Source organism: Orcinus orca, chromosome 19 (assembly GCF_937001465.1).
Source record: "Orcinus orca chromosome 19, mOrcOrc1.1, whole genome shotgun sequence".
NCBI lineage: Eukaryota > Metazoa > Chordata > Mammalia > Artiodactyla > Delphinidae > Orcinus > Orcinus orca.
Genome location: NC_064577.1, coordinates 7,217,775 through 7,243,281, shown reverse-complemented (window position 1 = coordinate 7,243,281; position 25,507 = coordinate 7,217,775). Strand labels below are relative to the sequence as shown.

The 25,507-nt window shown below is 48.9% G+C and overlaps 1 protein-coding gene across 2 annotated transcripts in view; it reads right to left on the bottom strand.

The window, feature by feature from the left end:
• Positions 1 to 25,507, bottom strand: part of RPH3AL (rabphilin 3A like (without C2 domains)) — a 144,889-nt gene that overhangs the window by 118,990 nt on the left and 392 nt on the right. The window lies entirely within an intron of this gene.

Sequence of the window (25,507 nt, the reverse complement as noted above, 5' to 3'; positions counted from 1 at the left end):
AACGCTGCTCTTGTCAGCTTCCTCTACTGGAGTTTCAGGGAAGACAGCCTTTGAAGAGAAGATGCTGTGGCTAAAAACGTTGAGCAGTGCTAATGTGTGATCCCGGTTGTATCACATAGGAGAATGTGATGTTAGTCTCTCTGAGTCTGTGGAAAGCGGTCGCCACATACCCAGGTGTGCCGGGAACCCACTGGTCCTTCATCCTGAGTGGGTGCTCTGACTTTAGGAGAAGCGACAGGTCCAGCCTGGCCACTCTGCCCTTCTCCTGGCAGGACCACAGGCTGGACACTGCAGGCACAATCAGGCCAAGCCTTGAGCTGAGTCAAACGTCCAGATAAGAGACTCCATAGCGACGGGGGCCAAATGCAGACATTAGAGGCGGATTTGTGGATCCAGGGACCAAAGGCCAAAGAGAAGCGAAAAGTGGTGTCAGTGGCTGGAGGCGGCCTCTGGGACACACACGGTGGAGAGAGGTTGGTTTCCACGTGCTCCCGGCAGCTTGCTCCACAGAAAGGCCGACTCTGTTGGAAGGTCCAGGATGGACCAGACCTGAGGATGTGAAGAGGCCCGAGTGTACACGCTCACTCAACAGAGAATAGCCGGTGTGCTGCTGCCCTGCTATGCAGTTGGCGCCCTGAAAGCTGCCTCCAGACGGCCGGGGCCTCTGCTGGCCTTTCACGATGGACGTACATTCTGTCTGCCCAGCATCCCTCTCTTTGAGAACGACTCCCCCTCAGGGCCAAGGAAATCATGCCCGGTTCTTCTGGGTGGGAGAAACAGGCCCTTCCTTCCTCTTCCTCAGGGTGAATGTGACTGGGGCCGGCTGATTAGAATATCCCCACCCGCTGGGCACAGTGACTGACCGAGGCCCAGCTTCCCTGGGCTCTCACCAGAGTTACTGAGAAGTACCCTCTTTCTCTGTGACAGCAAGCTATGAGAGCAATGTTGGCCTGAGATGGCCAATGGCCATCTTGCTGCCACTTGGAAACAGCCTGAGAATAAAGCCAAGCAGAGCTGAGAGATGGACATAATCAACTGCTGGATCCAGCCATGCCTGAACCGCTCCTTTGGTTCCAAACTTGCACATCAAGTGTCCTGGGTATGTCACCTATCCAGGAGCGGGAAGGGATAAGAATGCACCACATGTACTAACCCGAGTGAGCCTGACGTCTTAACAGAAATGACAGGAGCCCTGGAAGCAAGCTTCCTGCCCCCATGCCAACTACCCCTTTGGAGCCTGTGCCAGCAGCTGCCCGGCTCAGGGATGTCAGGGCGGCAGTTGCTTTCCTCTGAAGCGCCCAGTGCTCACTCCCAGGCTTCCTTTGGTTTCTCTGCAGCAGTCACGTGGTCCACAGGGAGCCCCTCCACTGGGGGCTGCTTCCACGGTCCCTAGATGATGCGGCAGCCTCCTCTGTCTCAGCATCCACCAGACCACTGCAGGAAGTTGACGCGCTTGTTCACACCTCCAGGGACACAGGAAGCTGCCCTGGGTCATCCCAGACCCTTGGCTCATCTCCCAGGTTCCAAGTTCAAGCTCCATTGTCCACCTCTGGCCACCCCAGGTTGGCCGGTCTTCTGGGCTAATGCAACCAGAACGAACGTGGAAAGGAGGCCTCGCGTGCTGGCTCGAGAGCCTTCAGCACTAACACGTGAGGAGCGTGTGTATCCATTAGCATCTCTCCACCCTGCCTCATCCTAGGATCCAGGAATCACAAGCAAAAAGGTCCCATTGCCACTGCATCTCCTCACTCTCCAGTCAAACCCTCACTGGGTGGGCTTGAACAGTGAAAGTAGGCGCCAAACTGCTTAACAAATCCACACATAAGAGCTTCCCTGGTGGCGCAGTGGTTGAGAGTCTGCCTGCCGATGCAGGGGACACGGGTTCGTGCCCCGGTCTGGGAAGATCCCACGTGCCGCAGAGCAACTAAGCCCGTGTGCCACAACTACTGAGCCTGCGCTCTAGAGCCCGCGAGCCACAACTACTGAAGCCCGAGTGCCTAGAGCCTGTGCTCCGCAACAAGAGAAGCCACCGCGATGAGAAGCCCGCGCACCGCAACAAAGAGTAGCCCCCGCTCGCCACAACTAGAGAAAGCCCGCGTGCAGCAACGAAGACCCAAACGCAGCCAAAAATAAATTAATTAATTAAAAACAAAAGATAATATGCTACATGTGATCAACGCACGTTCTGTTTAAAATGAGAAATATGTTGGCCACAGTGCTATTGGGTAAATCAGCTACACAGAGCCCCCTAGAGAGCTGGGCCAGGCTGGGGGCGGGGGAGGGCAGAGCATGGCTGGGGCTGAGTCCTGGGGCCAGAACCTGAAGAGCGTGGTCCCCAAGGGTCAACAGGCACAGGAGAGGAAGGAAGGAAACAAAGTCCAGGGAGCCCAGGCACTGCCTCCACCACCCCCAGGCCAAACTGGGGCCTCCCTGATTTCCCCAGCTCTCCCACCAGCCTGCCCCTGCCTGCCTGGGGCCCCTCCCACCCCATCCCTGCTCCACTCCCAAACCTGCTGCCCAAATCAAGCCTGTGGGCAAAGCTCCAGCAGCTGGCTCGGACTCACCTTTCCTGGTGCGCTCCCTGCCACTGCCCTAGAAGCACCCCAAAGTCATTCTGGCTCCTCTCTCCTCCAGATCTACCTCCCTGCCTCGGTTCCTGCTGCCCCCAGGGCCCCAGATGTCCCCGCCTCCACCTCATCCTTCCAGACCCAGCAAAGCGTCCTGCTACACCATGGAGCCTGCCTTGCTTTCCCCTTCCCTCTGGTAGCAACCTCTCCTCCCCTGAAGTCCCTTAGCTCCTTGCCTGTCCCCTCCCTGTAGCACTGAGCATTTGACACCTTATATTTATGTTCTATCTGCTACTGGGCAGTCTGCAACCGCTTCGCCTCTGCACTCTCTTTATTCTTTCAGTCATTCATTCCACAAATACGTATTGAGCACCTACCTGGACCCTGTGCTAGGGCTGGGGATACCATGATGAACAAGACAGATACTGTCCCTGCCACCTTGGGACTCACATCTCAGTGGGGGAAACACTAAACAAACAAACGTAAATAAATATATCCATATGTGCTGTGATACAGGCCATGAGAGAAAGGTGCAAGGGGGTGTGATCTGTGAGCTCTGACGTAGAGAAGAGTCAGGAAAGCATCTCTGAAAAAGCGATGTTAAACTGGGATGAGGCAGGTGAGCACAGTGGGTCAGGCACTCTTTCTAGGCACATAATAGGTGTTTTCCAAATATTTGTGGAACAAGTAAATGACTGTAATGAGTCAGAAATCCTAGTATGTCCCCTGTGTCCCTCCAGACACACTTACGACCCGTCATCACCCTGATAGGTCCCTCCAACTGGCACCTAGAGGCGGTTTACAGCAAACACACCTCCTATGGACAACAGGACATGTTGTCCACTCATGTCACCCCTGCAGAGGTGCTTGCCACGGCTTCCTGTGGCTCTCCACTCAGAATTCCCTCATGACTCCCAATACCACCATCACCCCCAGAGCTGGAATAGCAAGCAAGTGGTTTTGTCCTGTATGCCGACTCCACACCGTTGGTAATAGCCGCCTGGAACACCATGCTTGAAGGACTCTGCAAGGCTCTCTCTGGCCTCAGTGAGAAAGGACCGTGATCGATTAGTGATGTCTAGCATGGGAGGAGGAACAGAGAGCAGTGGTACATGTGCCACGTATTTTCCTTGCCCCTCAGGGTCTCGTGGATGACCACCCAGGCAAGAAATTCCCTTCAGATCTAATTGCCTGGAAAAGCACTCAGCGTCTGGCCTCCGGCTTCTTATGGACCCCATGAACCGTGTAAATAATACAATTTTTTTCCTGCTTTGATGACTCATTAGCTCAGAGCTAAATCTGTGGTTCAACCATAGTAAAGTGGGCATAGCTCTATGGCCTGAATATGTGTCTTAACTCTCTCCCTGCTTGTGACCTTCCAGTTAATCTATGTTTTCCCTGATCTTATTTTTATGGGTTTCTATTTAATTACATACACACACACATATACAAGCATATCTAAAAAATATCTATACATAGCTCTGGCATTAAGTATCTACTTTATACCTTTTTATTATAAATACACTTTTCTCTAATTTCTTATATAGTCAAGATATATAGAGAAATACATGTTCTGGTTAGTATCTCAATTCCTTTGCAGAACAAGACGGAGGCATAAATGGAGGGATGGATGGATGACAGACAGGAAAACCAGGAAGAATAAGCTACAGACTGTGCCTGAGAGAATTCCGAAGATCATTCCGCTCTGTTGTGAACAGAGTCCGGGATCCGAAATCAGAAGGCAGGCTTTTAGTCCCAGCTCTGACCAGCTGTGTGGCTGTGAAGGGTAAACAATTACTGACACACCCCCTCCATCCCATGCCCAGGCGACCTGAGGGTTTATCAGCTATTAAATGCATATAAAACAATCTGCCCTACCTCCTTCACTAGGTTATAAGAGAAATTAAATGCAGAGGTGTGTGACTGCTAATCAGAGGTAAGGCACCAGCTGCGTGCATGCCCCCAGCATCATTATTAGTATTGGAAACAACATTCCAGGCAACCAGCACACGGCTGTAAAGAAGACGCCAAACAGCTCAGCCTCCTATAAATGCTGCAGGAATTCAAAGAGAAATGGGCCTTTGGAACTCACATCTGCATGCAGTGTCCTTCCTTGTCCCCCCTCTGTGATGTCTGAGAGGGTATCTGACTAAAGGACTTCAATTCCCTGCTTCTCACAGCGAGAGAAAAAGCCCCGTCCAGGATCGGTCCCCGTCCTTAGCACTGGAAATGGCTGTGGGGTGAAGGGCCTGGGGCTGCCTGTGTCTCCCCGCCCCCAGCGGTCTCCCTTCCACAGCATTCCCTGCACAAAGGGCGGGCGGCATAGCACGCCTTACCGGCAGGCCTGCTGAAACCAATGAGCTGAGGCTGGAAACGGTGGGGCTGGGGACGTGACTGGCGGCCGACCCTCACACATGCCCCCCACTGGACCTCACAGACACCTCCTGTCCCCTCCTGTCCCCAATCAGAGGCCCATTTATTCCGCAACCACCAGGGCCTCCAGGCATCCGATTCAGCGCCACTGAGTTTCAAACAGCAGGTTAAAATGAGACAATGACAGTAACTGGGGTCCTTTTCAACAAGTTTTTCAGCAGGGCATGAGCTAGACCTTGCTTTTCTGGGAAAATGGACAGAATTCACAAAGGTAGTCAGACTCATTCTAAATTCTGGAATGTTCCCTGCCCAGTTAAGGGCTGAAAGTGGAGGCCCAAAGGGGAGGGGAGATGGATAGTCAGAGGGCTGTTTATAAGCCAGTTCAAGTGATAAAATAAAGTCCCCTGTGGTTTATCCCTAGGGACAGACCCATCTTAGGCAGTGAGTTCTCCAGAGTGGTGGGAGAGGGACCCTTGACACAAGGTCGCTTGCATCCCATTGGACGCCCCTTCTTCTCTCTGGTCTTACCAGCTGCCCAGCTGCCTTCAGGCGTGGGCTCCAGAGCCTCCAGTTTACACTGGGACCAGCCTCCTCAGGCCCAGCTGACTCTTCCAGGGGTGCACTCAGCCCAGGCTGGCATGTTGAGGTCCCTTCCTTGAGAATCTAGGAAATGGGCTAAGAGACTTAAGTTTTAACTCAACTGCTCTCTGGAATAATAAGATGCAAATTTAGGAGCTGATGGAGGGGCCATTTTCCCCAGGTGGGAACGCCCAGGGAAGAGAAAGGTGGTCTGCGGTGAGAGAAAAGAGAGAAGAGCCGAAATAGAGGATGGCCTGGGCTTCTGTGACATGCTCCAGTGTCCTGGCAATAAATCCCCATTTCTACAGTTTATTTATTTATTTATTTTGCGGTACGCGGGCCTCTCACTGTTGCGACCTCTCCCGTTGCGGAGCACAGGCTCCGGACGTGCAGGCCCAGCGGCCATGGCTCACGGGCCCAGCCGCTCCGCGGCATGTGGGATCTTCCCGGACCGGGGCACGAACCCGTGTCCCCTGCATCGGCAGGCGGACTCTCAACCACTGCGCCACCAGGGAAGCCCCTCTACAGTTTAATGTCTACTGTTTGCAGCGAGGCGGCCCTAGTTAGCCACAAATCCTACTTAGCCTGATTAATATGATGTCCATTTCCCTCCCCCTCTCTCATTAAGCACAGAGATCTCAGCCACTCTCTGGGCTGATCAGGAATACCTGGGAGGATGCAAATCAGTGGCCTGTGGAGAGCAGAGGTTGCGTTGCCAGAGGGACCCAGGTCTGGCTCCATCTAGTGGGGTGACCTTAAACAATAACCTCCCTGACAGGTAGGTTTCTCTCTCACCTGGGCTACCGCTGACGCCTCCCCAAGTCCACTCCTGGCCCTTTCCAATCTGTTCACCAGGGCTTCTCTGGTGGCACAGTGGTTGAGAATCCACCTGCCAATGCAGGGACCACAGGTTCGATCCCTGTTCCGGGAAGATCCCACATGCCACAGAGCAACTAAGCCCGTGCGCCACAACTACCGAGCCTGTGCTCTAGAGCCCGTGAGCCACAACTACTGAGCCCGTGTGCCGCAACTACTGAAGCCCGCGCGCACCTAGAGCCTGTGCTCCACAACAAGAGAAGCCACTGCAATGAGAAGCCCACACACCACAACGAAGAGTAGCCCCCGCTCACCGCAACGAGAGAAAGCCCGCGTGCAGCAACGAAGACCCAACTCAGCCAAAAATAAATAAATAAAATAAATTTATTAAAAAAAAAAAAAGTCACAATGAGCTCTTCAAAATGCCAGCCCTGCAACTGAGCCACCTACAGAAATCCTCCAGTGACTTTCTACTGCTCTAATGATAAAACCAAAGGCATCCAGCCCAGCCCAGCCCAGCCCAGCCCACCTGGGGCCTCTGGTAACACACCACACTCTTTCCCCTTGGGGCATGGAGACACCCTGATACTCCCCCCTGGGGAATGCTTCCCCAACTCTACTCCTCCCAACCTCCTTTGCCTAGTTACCCGCTTTGATTTTTTTTTTTAACTAACACTATTTTGAGATTTAATTTAGGTACTATAAAATTCACCCTATTAAAATGTACAATTCAGTGGTTTTAGTATATTCACAGTTATGCAGCCACCAGCACTCTCTCATTCCAGAACATTTTCATCTCCCCCAAAAGAAACTCTGTACCCATTAGCAGTCACTCCCCATTCCCCCCTCTCCCCAGCCCCCAGAAACCACTAATCTTTCTGTCTCTATGGATTTGCATATTCTGGACATTTCATATAAATGGAATCACACAATCGGTGGTCTTTTCTATGCTCTATTTCCCTTTTTGTGCTCTAATCTTTATTACTTCTTTCCTTCTGCTTGCTTTGGATTTAGTTTGCTCTTCTTTTTCTACTTTAAGGTGGAAGAAGGCTAGTGATTTGAAGTCTCTCTTCTTTTTTTTTTTTTTTTTTTTTGCGGTACGCGGGCCTCTCACTGTTGTGGCCTCTCCCGTTGCGGAGCACAGGCTCCGGACGTGCAGGCTCAGCGGCCATGGCTCACGGGCCCAGCCGCTCCGCGGCATGTGGGATCTTCCCGGACCGGGGCACGAACCCGTGTCCCCTGCATCGGCAGGTGGACTCTCAACCATTGCACCACCAGGGAAGCCCTCTCTTCTTTTTTAATATAGGCAGTTACAGCTATAAATTTCCTCCTGAGCACTGCTTTAGCTGCATCCCATAAGTTTTGGTACGTTGTGTTTTCTTTTTCATACATCTCAAAGTATTTTCTAATTTCTCTTATGATTTCTTCTCTGACCCACTGGTTATTTAGGAATGTTTTTACTTTCCACATATTTGTGAATTTCCCAAATTCCCTTTTTGTTATTGGTTTCTAATTCCATTCCACTGTAGTCAGAGAACATACTCTGTATGATTTCAATCCTTTTAAATGCATTGAGGCTTGTTTTATGACGTAATATATGTTCTCTCATGTGCACATTTAAAGAATGTGTATTCTGCTGTTGTTAGGTGGAGTGTTCTATAAATATCCGTTAGGTCTACTTGGTTTATAGTGTTCTTCAGGTCTTCTATTTCCCTACTGCTCCTCTGCCTACCAGTTCTGTCCATTATTGACAGTGGAACCTTGAAGTCTCCAACTATTATTATTTCTCCCTTCATTTCTCTTAGTTTGTGCCTCATGTATTTTGGGGGCCTGTTGTTAGGTGCATCATGTTTATAATTGGTATGTTTTCCTGATAAATTGACTCTTTTATCATTACAAAATATCCTGTTTGTCTGTAGTAAATCTATTTTGTCTAATATGAGTGTGGCCACTTCAGATTTCTATTAGTTACCGCTTGCATGGTATATCTTTATCTTTTTACTTTCCACCAATGTGTATCTTTGAATCTAAAGTGTTTTGTAGATAGCACAGAACTGGGGTTTTTAACTTATTCTGTCAATCACTGTCTTTTTATTGGAGTGTTTATTCCATTTGCATTTAATATAATTACTGATAAGATAGGATTTATGTCATTTTGCTATTTGTTTTCTACATAGTCTTATGTCTTTTTGTTCCTATACTCTTCCCTTACTGCCTTCTTTCCTGTTAAATAGGTATTTTCTAGCATACCATTTTAATTCTTTTTTTTTAACTTTATTTTATTTATTTTTGGTTGCGTTGGGTCTTTGTTGCTGCATGTGTGCTTTCTCTAGTTGTGGCGAGCGGGGGGCTACTCACTGAGGTGGCTTCTCTTGTTGCGGAGCACAGGCTCTAGGTGAACGGGCTTCAGTAGTTGTGGCACGTGGGCTTCAGTAGCTGTGGCGCATGGGCTTTGTTGCTCTGCAGAATGTGGGATCTTCCTGCAGGGCTCGAACCCGTGTCCCCTGCATTGGCAGGCAGATTCTTAACCACTGCACCATCAGGGAAGCCCTTAATTCTCTTTTATTACATATTTTTTAGTTATTATCTTAACAGTTGCCCTGGAGATTACAACTAACATTTTAACTTAAAAAAATCTAGCTCTGATTAATTCCAACCTAATTTCAATATATACAAAAACTTTGCTCTAATATAGCTGTTTCTTCTCCCTTCTTTTATGCTATTATTATTATAGGAATTACATCTTTGTACATTGTAAGTCTGTCAACACAGTTTCATAATTATTGCTTTATGCAGATAGGAGAAGAAAAGAGTTACAACAAAATACATTTACACCTTTAAAGATGCTCCTTATTTCTTCTTGTGAACTTGAGTCACAGTCTAGTGTCCTTTCATTTCAGCCTGAAGGGCTCTCTATAGTATTTCTTGTAGGGCAGGTCTGATAGCAACAAATTCAGGTTTATTTATACAGGATATCTTGATTTCGCCTTCATTTTTTTTTTAACATCTTTATTGGAGTATAATTGCTTTACAATGTTGTGTTAGTTTTTGCTGTGTAACAAAGTGAATCAGCTATATGTATACATATATCCCCATATCCCCTCCCTCTTGCATCTCCCTCCCACCCTCCCTATCCCACCCTTCTAGGTGGTCACAAAGCACCAAGATGATCTCCCTGTGCTATGCAGCTGCTTCCCACTAGCTACCTGTTTTACATTTGGTAGTGTATATATGTCAATGCTACTCTCTCACTTCATCCCAGCTTACCCTTCCCCCTCCCCGTGTCCTCAAGTCCATTCTCTACGTCTGCATCTTTATTCCTGTCCTGCCCCCAGGTTCATCAGAAACTTTTTTTTTTTAGATTCCATATATATGTGTTAGTATACGATATTTGTTTTTCTGACTTACTTCACTCTGTATGACAGACTCTATAGGTCCACCCACCTCACTAGAAATACTCCAATTTCATTTCTTTTCATGGCTGAGTAATATTCCATTGTATATATGTGCCACATCTTCTTTATCCATTCATCTATCGATGAACACTTAGGTTGCTTCCATGTCCTGGCTATTGTAAATAGTGCTGCAATGAACATTGTGGTACGTGTCTCTTTTTGAATTATGGTTTTCTCAGGGTGTATGCCCAGTAGTGGGATTGCTGGGTCATATGGTAGTTCTAGTTTTAGTTTTTTAAGGAACCTCCATACTGTTCTCCATAGTGGCTGTATTAATTTACATTCCCACCAACAGTGCAAGAGTGTTCCCTTTCCTCCACACCCTCTCTGGCATTTATTGTTTGTAGATTTTTTTGATGATGGCCATTCTGACTGGTGTGAGGTGATACCTGACTATAGTTTTTTGATTTGCATTTCTCTAATGATTAGTGATGTTGAGCATTCTTTCATGTGTTTGTTGGCAATCTGTATATCTTCTTTGGAGAAATGTCTTTTTTAGCCCTTCTGCCCATTTTTGGATTGGGTTGTTTGATTTTTTGATATTGAGCTGCATGAGCTGCTTGTATATTTTGGAGATTAATGCTTTGTCAGTTGCTTCGTTTACAAATATCTTCTCCCATTCTGAGGGTTGTCTTTTCATCTTGTTTATGGTTCCCTTTGCTGTGCAAAAGCTTTGAAGTTTCATTAGGTCCCATTTGTTTATTTTTGTTTGTATTTCCATTTCTCTAGGAGGTGGGTCAAAAAGGATCTTGCTGTGATTTATGTCATAGAGTGTTCTGCCTATGTTTTCCTCTAAGAGTTTATAGTGTCTGGCCTTACATTTAGGTCTTTAATCCATTTTGAGTTTATTTTTGTATACAGTGTTAGGGAGTGTTCTAATTTTATTCTTTTACATGTAGCTGTCCAGTTTTCCCAGCACCACTTACTGAAGAGGCTGTCTTTTCTCCATTGTATATTCTTGTATCCTTTATCAAAGATAAGGTGACCATATGTGCGTGGGTTTATCTCTGGGCTTTCTATCCTGTTCCATTGATCTATATTTCTATTTTTGTGCCAGTACCATACTGTCTTGATTACTGTAGCTTTGTAGTATAGTCTGAAGTCAGGGAGCCTGTCTCCTTCATTTTTAAAGGACGCTTTTTCCGGATATAGATTTGATTGGTGGTCTTTTTGTCTTAGCACTTTGACTTTCATTCCATTGCCTTCTGGCTTCCACGGTTTCAGGTGAGAAGTCAATTGTTAATCTTATTAAGGATCCTTTGTCTAATTAGTTTTACCCTTCAATTCTGGGCTCAACCATCTCTTCCTCCCTGGACTAGGTCAGGCCCTTTGGTACATGCCCAGTGCTCTGTACTTGTCCCCTGTAGAGATGATCACAACTGTAATTAAATAATTAATGATAGAAGTAGCTCTCCAGTTTGTTTCTATCACTAGACTGTAAGTTCTGTAAGGCAAGGACCAAGCTTGCATTTTTCAGTGGCTTGCATTGCCACTCTATCCCCAGAGGCAACAGTCATACTGCAGCCTTTCAAAAAAACATTTACTGAGCAAATAAATGAAACTCATCCTAAAGTAGGCTGAATCATTGGTGTCAATTCTTCTCTTTGTAAGCGTATGGATAGCCACACTCTGCCATGGCTCAATGGTAGGCAGGGTGACTCCCTGCCCCTTTGCTTAAGATTGGCCATGTGACTTGCTTTGGCCAAATGATGCCAGTGGTGATGATGTAAGCAGAAGCTTGAAATGTGCTTGTGCAGCTGAGCTTGCACTCTTGCACTCCTGCCTGTAACTATGACACAAACATGCCTTGGTGGTCATTGGACCAAGTGGGACAGGAGACACATGAAACAGGCCTAAACCCAACTCACAGCATAAAGCCAACCTAGTCCCACTGAGAGCAGCCTAGGTCAGCCAAACGCCACCCAACCCACAGATACATGAGGGATGAATAAACACTTATTGCCAAATGCCAGTGGGTTTGGGGGTTGGTCTGTTTCACAGCAATATTGTGGCAAAAGATGACTGAGACATATGCCCTGGCAAGTCTGAAGAGCGGGAGGAAGTCCTGGGGAAGGTCTCGCACCTGACCCTTCATATGGCCCACAGTTGGGTCTGGGTTGACTCTACAATAATCGGATGCACATCCCGTCTCTAACTTACAGACTAAACTTCCCCAAATTCTACAGTCCCACAATGGGGATACTCATCTACCAGCCTCCTGGAGCAGCCCAAAGTGTGTTAAGCACCTACACAGTGACAGGTGCAGGGTGGGTACTTGATAGGAGTTAGTCTTCGTCCTCCTCCACCTCCTCCACCTTCTCATCCATTCCACCCCCGGGCCTGAGAGTGACCTTCACAGCCAGAATATCTGCAGCCTCTTCCCTGCTGTGCACCCTAACCTGTCCCAGGGGCTGCCCCTTCTTATTGCCAACTGATCCCCCAGTCTCAGGTAAGACGAGGAGACAGGGATGTGGGCAGGTAGAGCATACCTCCTTACACTGTAACTCTGATTCCATGTATGATCTAAAGTTATATTTATTCATTGGAAATTTATAACTGCCTATTTCAAGGAGGGCTTGAGGCAGCTTAGGGGCTGAACACAATAAAAAATAAACAACTTGAGGATCAAAGAGAACAGAGGCCAGGCAGAGAGCAGAAAGAGGAGGTGGCACCAGAAACCTGATGCAATACATGGGACTCTGCAATTTCCAGCAGCTGTAGAAACAAGACAAGCAAGTGGGCTACAAAATTCAATATAATGAAAGCAGCAGCCCTCAAGCCTGGGTGTGAACCCCATTCGCAGGCAGCTCTGAGGCCAAAGGGGGAGACCTCAATACTAACAATAATAACCACCATCCACGCACCAAACACTGTTCTAAGTGCTTTGTACATGACTTCTCACGGAGTCCTCTGAACAGTGAGACAGATACTATTATTATCTCCATTTTACAGATGAGCAAACAGAGGCAAAGCCACTTCTCAGGGGCACAGGGTGAGGGAGTGGCAGAGCCAGGATGAAAGCCTGCAAGTCTGAGCCCAGAACCCTTAACCACTAAGCAAGTCAGCTTCTGCTTTGCTCACGCTGGGCCCAGCCACAACCCGGAGACCTCTGGCTCTGAGTTGGTTGTAGGCCGACCTTCTTCCCTGTTGAGGCCTTATCCCCCATGCTTCTGAAGATCTGTCGCTAGCCTAGCCTGTTTGTCAGGACCCCATTACTTCCTGGTAAGACCCTGCAGATGGCCTGCCTCAGTTCCCACCTGCCACCCTCTGGAGATGTGCCTTGTCTCCCTTCCCACCTAAACCTGCACTCCCAGAACATACCCCTTGCCACCCAGCCCTCCCCAAAGTGTATCAACTTCAGCTCCTCCGACCTGCCACAATTTGCTATCCATCCACATGCCTGTTCCATATTCCAACACAAACTCTAAGAGTCCACGTTCTACATCTGTCAGCAGAGCCCACCATTGAGAGTGATGTACAGTGAACGTCCTCTAAGGCCATGACCCCTGAAGTGCAAGCCTTCAGCCCCTGACTAGCTACCGTGTGAGCCCACGCTCCGGACACCAGGTCTGTACCAAGAGAGGCCAGCCCACAGTTGGGTCCTGCCTGCCCCCTGGGCCTGTCCTCTGTGCCCTGACCTCAGAGTGTCCTGGATGCAAAGTCTCAATTCTGTAAAGGCATATTAGATTCCAAACAGGGAACTCTCACTCCTGAGTTACCCACTTTGCTAAATTGTCCCCCTTCACCCTGTCAGGGGTGACCCAGTTCACCACACGACACCCAAACCTGCAGATGGGTTTGGGGATATCTGAAGCCGTCCCAGCCCATGAGGCCCTTTTCCATGAAGTGAGAAGAGGCAACCCTTGGTGGAGGCGTGTCTCTTCCACCTGTTGGAAAATCGCTGTCATAAACTGATAATGCTAAAACAAGATGCTTCACAGCCACGTGTGAGAAAATCGCTGTCATAAACCACAATGGAAAGCCTCTTCCGTGCAGTGCCCTCGTGTGGCTCCCAACCCGCAAAAATGACTTTGGCAGACCTGCTGCGTCCCCAACCATGGCAGCGCTGGCCAAGCAAGATACTCAAAGCAGCTAGTTTCCTGCTCCGCAGAACCCTGCAGACGCGGAGACCACGTGGTCAAGAATCACGCCCACTTTCCGCTGTGCTCACGTTAAAAGTGGAAGGTCCTAACAAGCCCCAGGAATGGGAGAAAGGTCTTCGTGTCCAGGCTGGGGTCATCGGCCCCCAAGCAGTGGCTTCTGCAAATGAGGAGAACCGCCGGCATGATTAGAACTGGCGGGTAGAGAAGGTCCCCACAGGAACAGGCTCTCAAGAAAAGCCAAGGAATGAGACCCAGGAAACATGGAAAGGAGCCCCGTGGCTGCTCCAAGACACGGCCCGGGCTGATCACGACCATTGGGGGTTAGAAAGAATTTCACAGTCATCTCTGACCTTTTCTTGGCGAGCCTCACCCAGGGCACCGACCCCTGATCAAACACCTGCCCAGACCCTGACATTAATGAGGACAAGAGCTGACAGTGCTGAGACCAGTTGAAATTGGGTCGTTTCCCGTCACTAACTCGTGTGAGTCAATGACATTAAAAAAGAAACCAGAAGAGAATTCATTTCTTTTTTTACTTGTAAGTGAGGCCCCACTTACAGCAGACCAGTTTCAACGTTGAGCCTTAGGCAAAGGGTCCCTGAGGGATGGCGTGAAAGAACTTGGGGTCTAGCCCTTGTTTTCTGATCATGGCACCAAACACCCCCTCATCCAAGCCCCCTGTGCTCTACATCGAAGAGAAATAAACCTGGTTTCCAAAAATGAAGTCTGGAAAATAATATAGACTCCTACATTCCACCTTCTAAATTAAGCCAGTTACTTAAGCCATTAACTTTCCACTGGGGACCGAGAGAAAATTGTTTCAAAACTGGGAACTAAATATAAAGTTAGGGGGAATGGGACTTTGCTGGTGGGGCAGTGGTTAAGAATCCGCCTGCCAATGCAGGGGACGCAGGTTCGTAGGGGAACGAACATCCCACATGCTGCGGGGCAACTAAGCCCTCCAGCCTCAAGTAGAGAGCCCGAGTGTCGCTAACTACAGAGCCCACGCGCTCTGGAGCCCACGTGCCACAACTAGAGAGAAGCCCACACACCACAACAAAGATCTCGTGTGCCACAACTAAGATCCAACGCAGCCAAAAAAAAACCCACAAACACAAATGGATCTATTAAAAAATGGAATACAGTGTGACTCCATTTATAAAAGTTCAAAAGTATACAAAATTTTAAAACAGATTGTTTAAAGACATAAACCTACATGGTAAAGTTATAGAGAAGAGCAGGCTAATAATGATAACAGAATTCAGCTTAGCGTATCCCCTGGGGATGAGGAGAGAGGAAAACCCACCTAAGGAGAGGCATAAAAACAATTTCTAAAGGGCTTTTGATACGCTGTTTCTTCATTTGGCTGGGCATATGTCTACTTTATTACTCTTCTTTAAACTGTACATATTTGTTTTATATGCATATATATCTATTTCACAATAATTTTTTAATCAAATACTTTCTTATATTCCAACAATATCCAGTTAAAGATAAGACTGGGGGGAAATTATCCTATTCCCAAGCAACAAAAAACATAAAACACCTACGAACAAACAAGAAATGGTCACAACCCCCACAAAGAAATCTATGAAACTTAAGTGGGTGCTATAAAAAAAGAGAATGACGGGAAGGAAGACACGAATCAGTAAGGGACAGACCACATTTCTAGAGAGGAAAACTCAATATTGTTATTATTTTAGAAATTTATTGTCATTCCAAATTAGATTCTAATGATAAGTGCAGAAGAGCTATAAAATAACCATAAATATCATAGAGAAGAATGACTAAATAGGCAAGCATAACCAAAGAAAAGCTGAGAAAGAATCTGCATGGCCAGGGGTTAAATTTATAAAGTCATAATTTAAAAAATGTGATAGTGGAAGAAAAAGAGATCAGTTAATGAAAAAAGAGAAAACCTGGAAGCTCATATGTTTGTGCACGATAATAAAGCTAACATTTAGAGTCAGTCGGGGGAAGGGGGAAGGAAATCTAGTCCAAGACCAAAATCTATTAACCTAGTAACACAGGTTACTGGACCTGGGAGGCTAAGGGAGAGGCAGGAGGGAGACTCTCATGTTTTGCCTTTTTGAATTTTGAGCAACATGGTTGTAGTGTACAGTTGACCCTAAACATGGTGGGGGAGAGTCAAGGGCATCAACCCCCTCGTAATTGAAAATTCCCGTATAACTTTCCAGTCAGCCCTCCATATCCGTGGTTCCACATCCTCAGATTCAACTAACAACAGATTGTGTAGACCTGTAGTACTTATTTAGTGAAAAAAATCCATGTATAAGAAGACCCACAGAGTTCAAACCCATGTTGTTCAAGGGTCAACTAAATAGTCCAAAAAAATTAAATTTCAATTTCAAATGTAGTTGGTAGGAAAAGAAATTGAACTAAAAGAACTGGCGGACAATTTGAGAAGAAATAAAATCAGGCTCTAATCTTATACCATAAACTAAAATAAATTTTGATAGGATGAGAGTTGAATGTAAAAGAGAGAGCTGAGTGGAAAAGCTGACGCCAAATAAAGAACGAGAAGAAAATATAGGTGAATATTTATCTGAACTTGGGGTGGGGAAGACCTTTCAAACCCAAAAGAAAAGGAAGAAATCACAAAATGAAAGGACTGATAGACTTAACCACATGGATCAGTCTGCTGGGGCTGTGAAAACAAAATACCATAGACTAGGAGGCTTAAAAAACAGAAATTTATTCCTCTCAGTTCTGGAAGCTGGAAGTTCAAGATCAAGGTGTCAGTCAATTCAGTTCCTGGTGAGGGCTCTCTTCCTGGCTTGTAGACAGCAGCCTTCTTGCTGTGTGTCCACATGGCCTTTCCTCAGTGCATGTGTGAGGACAGAAAGAGAAAGAGAGAGAGAGAGCTCTCGGCCATCTCTTCTTATAAGGGCACGAATCCCATCATGCGGGCCCCACCCTCAGGGCCTCATCTAACCCTAAATACCTTCCAAACATTCCACCTCCAAATATTATCCAACTCTTGGAATTAGGGCTTCAACACATGCATTCAGGAGAACACAAACATTCAGTCCACAACACCACATAAACATTAGAAACTCCTCTATGTTTAAAAATAATAGAAAAACACACATTGAACTGAGAAAAAATGTATTACATATATGTCAGTCACTATTCTTATGGATAAATAAATGTTAAATAAAATATGTTATAAAATCATTCAGGGGGCTTCCCTGGTGGTGCAGTGGTTGAGAGTCCGCCTGCCGATGCAGGGGACACGGGTTCGTGCCCCGGTCCGGGAAGATCCCACATGCCGCGGAGCGGCTGGGCCCGTGAGCCATGGCCCTGAGCCTGCGTGTCCGGAGCCTGTGCTCCGCAACGGGAGAGGCCACAACAGTGAGAGGCCCGCGTACCGCAAAAAAAAAAAAAAAAAAATCATTCAGGGACTTCCCTGGCAGTCCAGTAGTTAAGACTTCACCTTCCAGTGCAGGGGGTGCAGGTTCGATCCCTGGTCAGAGAGCTAAGATCCCACAAGCCTTGTAACAACAACAACAACAAAAAAACCCAAACCATAAAACAGAAGCAGTATTGTAACAAATTCAATAAATTTTTACTTTAAAAAAATAAATAAATAAAATCATTCATATAGAATGATCTCAATTTTTAAACATTAAACGTGGTTATCTCTGGAGGCTGAGAATCACAGATGTTTACTTTCTCCTTTGTGTTTTTGTGTATTTTCTCAATTTTCCATAATGAATATGAATTACTTTTAAGATTCAAAAAAATTACCATTATTTTTCAAAAGTGTTATGTTCAAGCAACATCGCGGGCATAGGGTCCAGTTCTGCAAAACTTTAGGAGGATGTTTGATGGGCCAGGTGCCCAGCACGGCCTGGAGTGTGCTCCATATCTCCCTATAGACTCTACCAGGAGCCCCTGAAAGAGGCAAGTCCTTCTCCCTGGAAGAGGCGGGCATGATGGGGATCTTGCCCCAGCGAAAATCCTGCCCCGTGGAAAACAGACTTATTTGAGATGGCTCGAAAGGGACAGACCCAGAAGCAAAGTGACAAAGAGACAGATCTCAAGATCTCAGCTCAAAAGAGGGAATACTTTCTACCTCTGTGAGCTGCCCCTAAATGCAAAACACCATACAGTGAGCTTCACGTCACGGTCCATCCATGACTCAGGCATAGATGGAAGAAGGCTTCTTGTATGAGGAAGGGGGTTAAATTAGACATTAGTTTTTAATTATGTAATTACTTTTCCTTTTAAAAATTTTAAACACATCAATGAAATTATTTTTAAAAGTTTAAATATCACAGAGAAGGCTAAATTTCTCTTTGACCCCCCCCCCCACACACACAATCCTGATGCCCTGAGGCCCTGGAGATAACAGCTATTATAAGTTTGGAATGCCTTTTTCTAGACCTTTTTATATTCTTTTACATGTAGGTATGTGTCACTTATATTTGTATTCATATAAAGTACGAAGGACTATGTGAAAACGTTTCTGTGAAAGGCATCATAATGTATTCATCCCTTGGAAACTTGCTTTTCTTCACCTTATAATCTGAGAGATTCATCATTATTGTTATAGAGAGATCCAACTAATTCTTTCTCAAAGCTGCATAGGACTCCCAGGTGTGAAAATGTGAGCTGACGTAGCGGGTCCTATTCCACCACCAGCAGACGTTCAAACTGTGTAGAGTTCTTCACCGTGGACGGCAAACTGCCACAAAGGCTGTCCCAGAACTTTCCACCTGTGCACACATGCCACGTTCCCTTTAGGGCAGACCCTGGGAAGTAGAATCCTCATGATGTAGGGCAGGTGCTTTTTAATTTGACAGGTCCTGCCAAACTGCTGTCCTAGCCTCAGATCCCACGGCTTTAAAAACCTGATCCCTGTGAAATGTCTTCTTGTCAGTTTCAGCTCAGCGTTTCAACCTACCTGGCACATCCTGCACCTCGGCTTTGTTCCATTGCTCTCCATAACTATTCAAATCATCGTCCAACCATGAGATGGGCTGCCCTGGTCACTGGCGGCACTCAAGCCAATGGCCACCCTCCCGGCCACTCACGGAGGGGACCTCTTGAATGGGGAGGAGGCCCTTCTAAGCTTCTGTGAATCAGAAGATGCTCTACCAGTAAATGAGAAGGGGATGAGGGCTGAGCAAGAAGAAACTGTACAAACCCCGGCATCAACTCAACTGCTTGGACGGGCTGGGCCTAAAGAGGAAAATGCAATCAACACATTGGGGGAAAAAAAAAAAGCATCAACACGTAAATTAGGTGTGAGTGCAGCCGAGTGAGTCAGGCAGGCCTGGATACTGACGACCGTTCACCCTCCTCACCGGGCAAGCCAACCGCCAACTCTGTGATGATGCCCACCAAGGTCACCGAAACACCTGACCGATTAATTGTCTGCGGTAACGCTAAGTGCTTTCACGTAAGGTGCTAACTACGGAACTGTGGTCTTACAGAAGGTGCGCCAGTATTTTTAGCAGCACACAACTGCCATGTGGAAGGAGGAGCTGATCTCCCAGCGAATGCCGCTCACTTTCCAGGCGGGCGCAGTCCTGCTGTTGGAGGGGTGAGGATGTCTGTGCAGAGGGTGGCAGCACCATCCATATTCCGCAGTTTCTCCAGGCCAAGCTGACACCCTGCCGACCAGCAGCAGGCGGTCCACGTCACCTCCTTACCCCCAGGCCTCACGGCGGGCAGAAAAGGGCTGCTTCATGGGCAGAACCCCACCAGCCGCCTCCGAGCTCATTAGCAAGCTCTCCCCAAGCCCCACAGAGTAGATGGGGACGGGAGAAAACCAGAGCTGGCCCTGGCCCTGCTCCCACATCCCCAGAGCCGTCTGCCCCAGAACCTGGGTGCCTACCCTCATGTCACCTCCCACCTCTCACAAGAAATCTAAGATTCTGAGTATAGTGCCAAGTGTGTGGCCCCTATGAGGGAGTGGAGCATCAGTATTCATGTCCTGGGTTGAGGGTCACTGCTGCCTTTTGCTCTGTTTCAGTAAATTTTATTGAAGTATCACACACACACAAGTGCACACACTAAAATTGGTGAATTTTGAAAATATGAGCACACGTATGTGACCAACACCCAGATAGAAAAACCGAACATCACAGCCTCCCAGAAGCCTTCCTTGTGCCTCTGGGAACTACTACTCTGACTTCTAACACCTTATATTCATTCTGCCTGTTTTGCACGTTATATAAATGGAATCCTACGGTACACGCTCTTTTCCGTCTGGCTCCTTTGCTCAACAGTGTCTGCGTGATTCCTCCATGATGTTCCATGTGGCTGTGGACTCTTCTGTGGCAGAGCGTTCTATTGTATGTATTCACTCCACTGTATTTGTCCATTCTACTGCCAAAGGATGCTGGGTGATTTTCAGTTTTGTGGCTATTACAAACAGTGCTGCCGTGAACGCTCTCGTACATGCCTTTTCACTGCAGCCTTTTGCCTCTCATAAGATATAAAAAGTTGAAAACGACTGCTTTAAATCAAATCTTGAGAAAGCCAACCTGCTCTATCTCTCCAATTCACCCTCTCATTCTTTAAACGCAGTCTTTCCACTATCCACGTGGTACCAAGTAAAGAGCGTTGGCCACAGGAGTCAGACTTCCTAGTACTAAAGCCCAACTCTACCACCTACTTGTTCTGTGTCCTCGGGCAAGCACTTAACCTCTCTGTGCATCCTTTTCCTTACCTGTAAAATGGGGAAAACAATCGTATTTCTACCTTCATTTGGTTGAGGATTAAATAAAGGAATAAGGGCTGCGCAAAATCAGCACCCATCAAAGTTAGTAGCTCTGATTATGGCCAAAGGCACCCCGTCTCTCTCACCCTTGAGGCACCCTGTTCTGGGTGGCCTCTGCCAGGATAGCTGAGCAAGGGTCTCACACAGGAGGAGACAGCAACTAAAGACAAACAATTTCACCGCCTCCAACTGGAACGAAGCTGTACCAAAAAGCCCTCCCTAACTCCCTGGCGGTGCAGTGGTTAGGACTCCACGCTTCCACTGCAGGGGGCACAGGTTCGATCCCTGGTCGAGGAACTAAGATCCCACGTGCCGCGTGGTGCAGCCAAAAAAGAAAACAACATGGGGCTTCCCTGGTGGCGCAGTGGCTGAGAATCTGCCTGCCAATGCAGGGGACACGGGTTCGAGCCCTGGTCTGGGAAGATCCCACATGCCGCAGAGCAACTAGGCCCCGTGAGCCACAACTACTGAGCCTGCGCGTCTGGAGCCTGTGCTCCGCAACAAGAGAGGCCGCGACAGTGAGAGGCCCGCGCACCGCGATGAAGAGTGGCCCCCGCTTGCCACAACTAGAGAAAGCCCTTGCGCAGAAACGAAGACCCAACACAGCCAAAAATAAATAAATTAAAACAAACAAACAAACAAAAAAAACAACACAACTGTTCTAAAAAGCCTTTTTTTTTTCCGTTCTCTGTTCTCGGGGTTCTCTGTTACACCAGACCATGCTCTTTCCCTCTGTCTTTCCAGCCATCAAGGCTGCGTGGAGGCCGCAGCTACTGTCCTTTTACCCACAGGGCACTGGATTTCATTCGAAATGTGACCTAAACCAGAGGCACCATTCGGGGTCATTATTAACGGTGACAAGCTGCTGGGGTGTTAACAGCGCCCAGAAATCGCTGCCTGAAAAAAACAAATGTTTTAAATGTCCCGGCAAAAGGAGAGTCAAATGGAGTATCTCGATTTTTTAGGCAACAAAGATGGAAAAAGCCCCTAGAAGCACACGGTGCAGAGACCTAGGAGCAAGACTCCAGGCCTCGCATTACTGGTTGCCGTGGCAACTGAATTTCACATCAGGAACTCATTTTCATATGATAGTGACCTGTGGAGGGAAGGGGAGTATAGCTCCTAAGGAAACTTAGTTGAAGGTGGTACTGTTTGGGGATAGCGTTGATTTTGTTTACAAAAAAAAGCATTTAAAAGTGCCCTAAGGGGGACTTCCCTGGTAGCACAGTGGTTAAGAATCTGCCTTCCAATGCAGCGGACGTGGGTTCGATCCCTGGTCAGGAAACTAGATCTTACTTGCATGCCTCTACTGAGAGTTTGCATGCCACAACTAAGGAGCCGGTGAACCGCAACTAAGGAGCCCGCCTGCCACAACTAAGACCTGGTACAGGGGCTTCCCTGGTGGCGCAGTGGTTAAGAATCCATCTGCCAATGTAGGGGACACGGGTTCGAGCCCTGGCCTGGGAAGATCCCATATGCCACGGAACAACTAAGCCCGTGTACCACAACTACTGAGCCTAGGCTCTAGACCCCGCGAGCCACAACTACTGAAGCCCACGTGCCACAACTACTGAAGCCCGCGTGCCTAGAGCCCGTGCTCCACAACAAGAGAAGCCACCACGATGAGAAGCCCAGGCACCGCAACGAAGAGTAGCCCCCGCTCGCCAAAACTAGAGAAAGCCCGCACACAGCAACGAAGACCCAACACAGCCAAAAATAAAATAAATAGAAATAAATAAATTTATTTAAAAAAAAGACTCGGTGCAACCAAAAATAAAATAAATTAAAAAATTAAAAGCACTTACTAAAAAAAAAAAAAGTATCCTAAGGGACAGAAATGACCTGAGGGCTCCTCGGGGTTCTCTGTTCCACAACTCTTACTTAAGATACACATACGCACGGCCTGTTTTCGAAGGCCTCTGGGGCAGCTGTCACAGCCTCCCCGTCACTGGTCCCACCATTAAGCATCTGTTCCGTTATAAAGTCCTTTCCTGGAGTCCAGTGCGGTCCCAAGCAAACAGATGACCACACCACCAGGACATCCTGCACATCTGGGCCAGGTGCTAAGAGGACCTGTAACACACTCCCTTGACTGAAGCGTACGCTTTCCTGGACAAATAGCAACCCCTACTATCAATAAACAGTCTCAGGAGTCAGACAGACTTGAGTTGCAACCTCCGTTCCGCCCACCTACAAGCTGTGTGGTTTAGGCAGGTCCTTGGACCTCACGGGGTTTATGTCCTCATGGGGAGCATGAAACAAGACTCCTAGCTCCTACCCCTCTGGGGGCTGTGCGAATAACACACACGAGGGATTGCTCGGAGAGATCAGCACACACCCAGCACATACCGACCACTCAATAAACAGCTGCTATGATTAAGAACCGGAAAAGCATCTCTCATACCCATGATACAACTGGAGGCTAATAGCAGAGAACAAAGTATTAAGTTGGGTGGCACAAACGGTAATGAATCCATCCATGAGCCCAGAAGTGCAGGCCAGTGGGAATCTGGGACTGTAACAGTCCAGGAGGGAGGTGGGATTTGAACCAGACTCTGAAGGATGGCCAGAGGTGTTCTTGGAGGTTAAGGGGAGGAATTCCTTTATCGAGAGCCAACAGGATACCCAGTCCTGGAGATCTGGGAGGAAAGGAAGAGGACACAAAGGGGCTGCGATCAGCAGACAGACAGCCGTGGTCCTGAGGACACAGTGGAGTGGGAAGGCCAGGAAAGAGGCCCCCGGGGCAGCTGGGAGAGGCAAAGCTTTCCCAGGGAGACAGCTCTGGGCTGGGTCTCTAAGACTAAGGCCAAGAGGGCTGACCATGGTAGGGAGGGAAGAAATCTCGGGACTGGAAAGTGGCTCTGGAGGGTGAGGCCACACGACTGAGGGGCTACAGGAGGTGGCGGAGCTGAGCTTTGTGTGGGAGGAGACCAGGAGCCTCTGAAGACTTGCTAGGCGAGAGGGCTCAGCAACAGGGTAAAGGCAGTAGCCATCCAGAGACCGTTGGTCTAGAGGCGACATGCCAGCTGGACTGTGGGAGCTGGAAGGGATTCTGGCATCAGGCCAGCGAAGGGGCCTCTGACCTCCTGCCTGAGACATTCAAGGCCTGGAACAGCAGCCTGGTCACAAAGGGGCAGGGAGAGGCGAGACGCTTCAGGGAAAAGTCAGTGTGACAGAAGGGAAGGAAACCCACTGCTGGGGAGTAAGGAGGACATGGTGAGTTTGGGGTGTCACTGGGCATCCAAGGAGCCAGGACTAGAGCTAGAATGGCGGGGGGGGGGGTTCCCTGAGGGATCCTGAAGCAAGTTCTCTGAGAAGATAAACACGGGGCCTCACAAAACATCCCCGAAAAGAGGGAAGGGGCATCAGAAGAGGAGAAGGAATGATGGAGAAACAAGAACAAAATGAGGAGAGAAATCGCAGCAGAGAAGGCTGCAAAGAGGGGCCTGCTTCCTGGGCAGAAGGACTTGGCAGCAGGATGAGGCCGACAAAAAAAAAATCGGTGTTTGGAAACAAGCTGACTTTCAGGGAAGCAGTTTCAGCAACGTGGTGGGGACAGCAGCCCAGGCTGCGCAGGAATAAGAGGGGAGGCGTGCAGCCAGGAGGCAGGCGGCAGGTGCAGAGCCCTCGCCGGGAAAATGTGGCAGTGAGAAAAGAGGAAACGAAGCTTTCTGCTCCAGTGCATGGATTTTCCCCCCAAGAGATGGGAGGCCAAGTGAACGTCAGAGGAAGGAGGATGGAGGGGAGACGGGCACAATCTCTCAAGGTGTGTGTGGGGGGGAGGGGCAGAAACTAGACTGCAGCCCCGGCTCGGCCAATGCTCTTACCAGGGTGTCCCGGGACACTCTGACTCCCCCAGACCTCCAAATGCTGGGGGATCAAAGGTTCTCACGCAGCTGCACAGATGGAGCCTCATCACCGCCCCCCCCAGCACTAAACTCACGGAGGATGGGTACCCACCTCCCACATCACACCTCTCCCCAGGGCCACCTCCAGCGGTGGGCATGTCACAGACCACGCAGGTAGGAAAATCAGGTCCTCAGCCTTCCGAGCCCCAAGCAGGGGACAAAATTCCCAGACTTCCCAGCAGAGCCCTCGCTGCAGCCCGAGCAAGGGGGCTTCCACACCCACAGCGCAGGTGTCACAGGCACCACTGAGCCCAGAGCCTTCATCCTGAATGCAGGGAGACCCCTGGATGATTTCTACACTTCCTCCAAACCTGCGGCTGAGGAAAACAGAGCTTGGCCCGACTGCTGGGAGCAGGGTTTTGGGAAGACTGGAAAACCAACCCGGGGCAGGATTCTCAGGCTGAAAAGAGGTGCTCAGGGTGAGGAATCCTGCCTGGCCAGTGAGAGCTACCTCCATCCCGCCCTCCTCACACCCTCCCCGGCACCAAGTGCTATTCGATTCCCACTCCTGACCACCTAACTGGGGGCGAAAGCCCCGACGGCCAGGGCCCAGGCCCACCATCTGGAGCGTGGGATCCTCACCGAAGGCCAGGCCGAGCGCGGAGAGGGGGGGCGCGCCGTCCCCGCGGGGCCCCTCCCGCGCACGTGCGCGCCCCGCGGGTGGTGGGTAAACACTGCGCTTGTTGACGCGCTCGCCCGGAGCGCTCTCCCCAGCGCCGCCCGCAGTCCGCCGCCGCTCTCGGCCGCCCACTCGCTCCCCGCGGCCCCCCAACGCGGGCGCACGACGCCCCCCACCCCCCGAGGGCCCCAGACAGGCTAAGGGCCGGACGCTGAGCACCAGGCGCTCCGGGGGCCGGGCCCAGGCGCTGCCCCGAGCCTCTCGAGACCAGCCCCGGACTCCAGGCCAGGCGGTCAGCGGGCACGGCGGGAGGGAACGCGGCTCGGGCCCTGC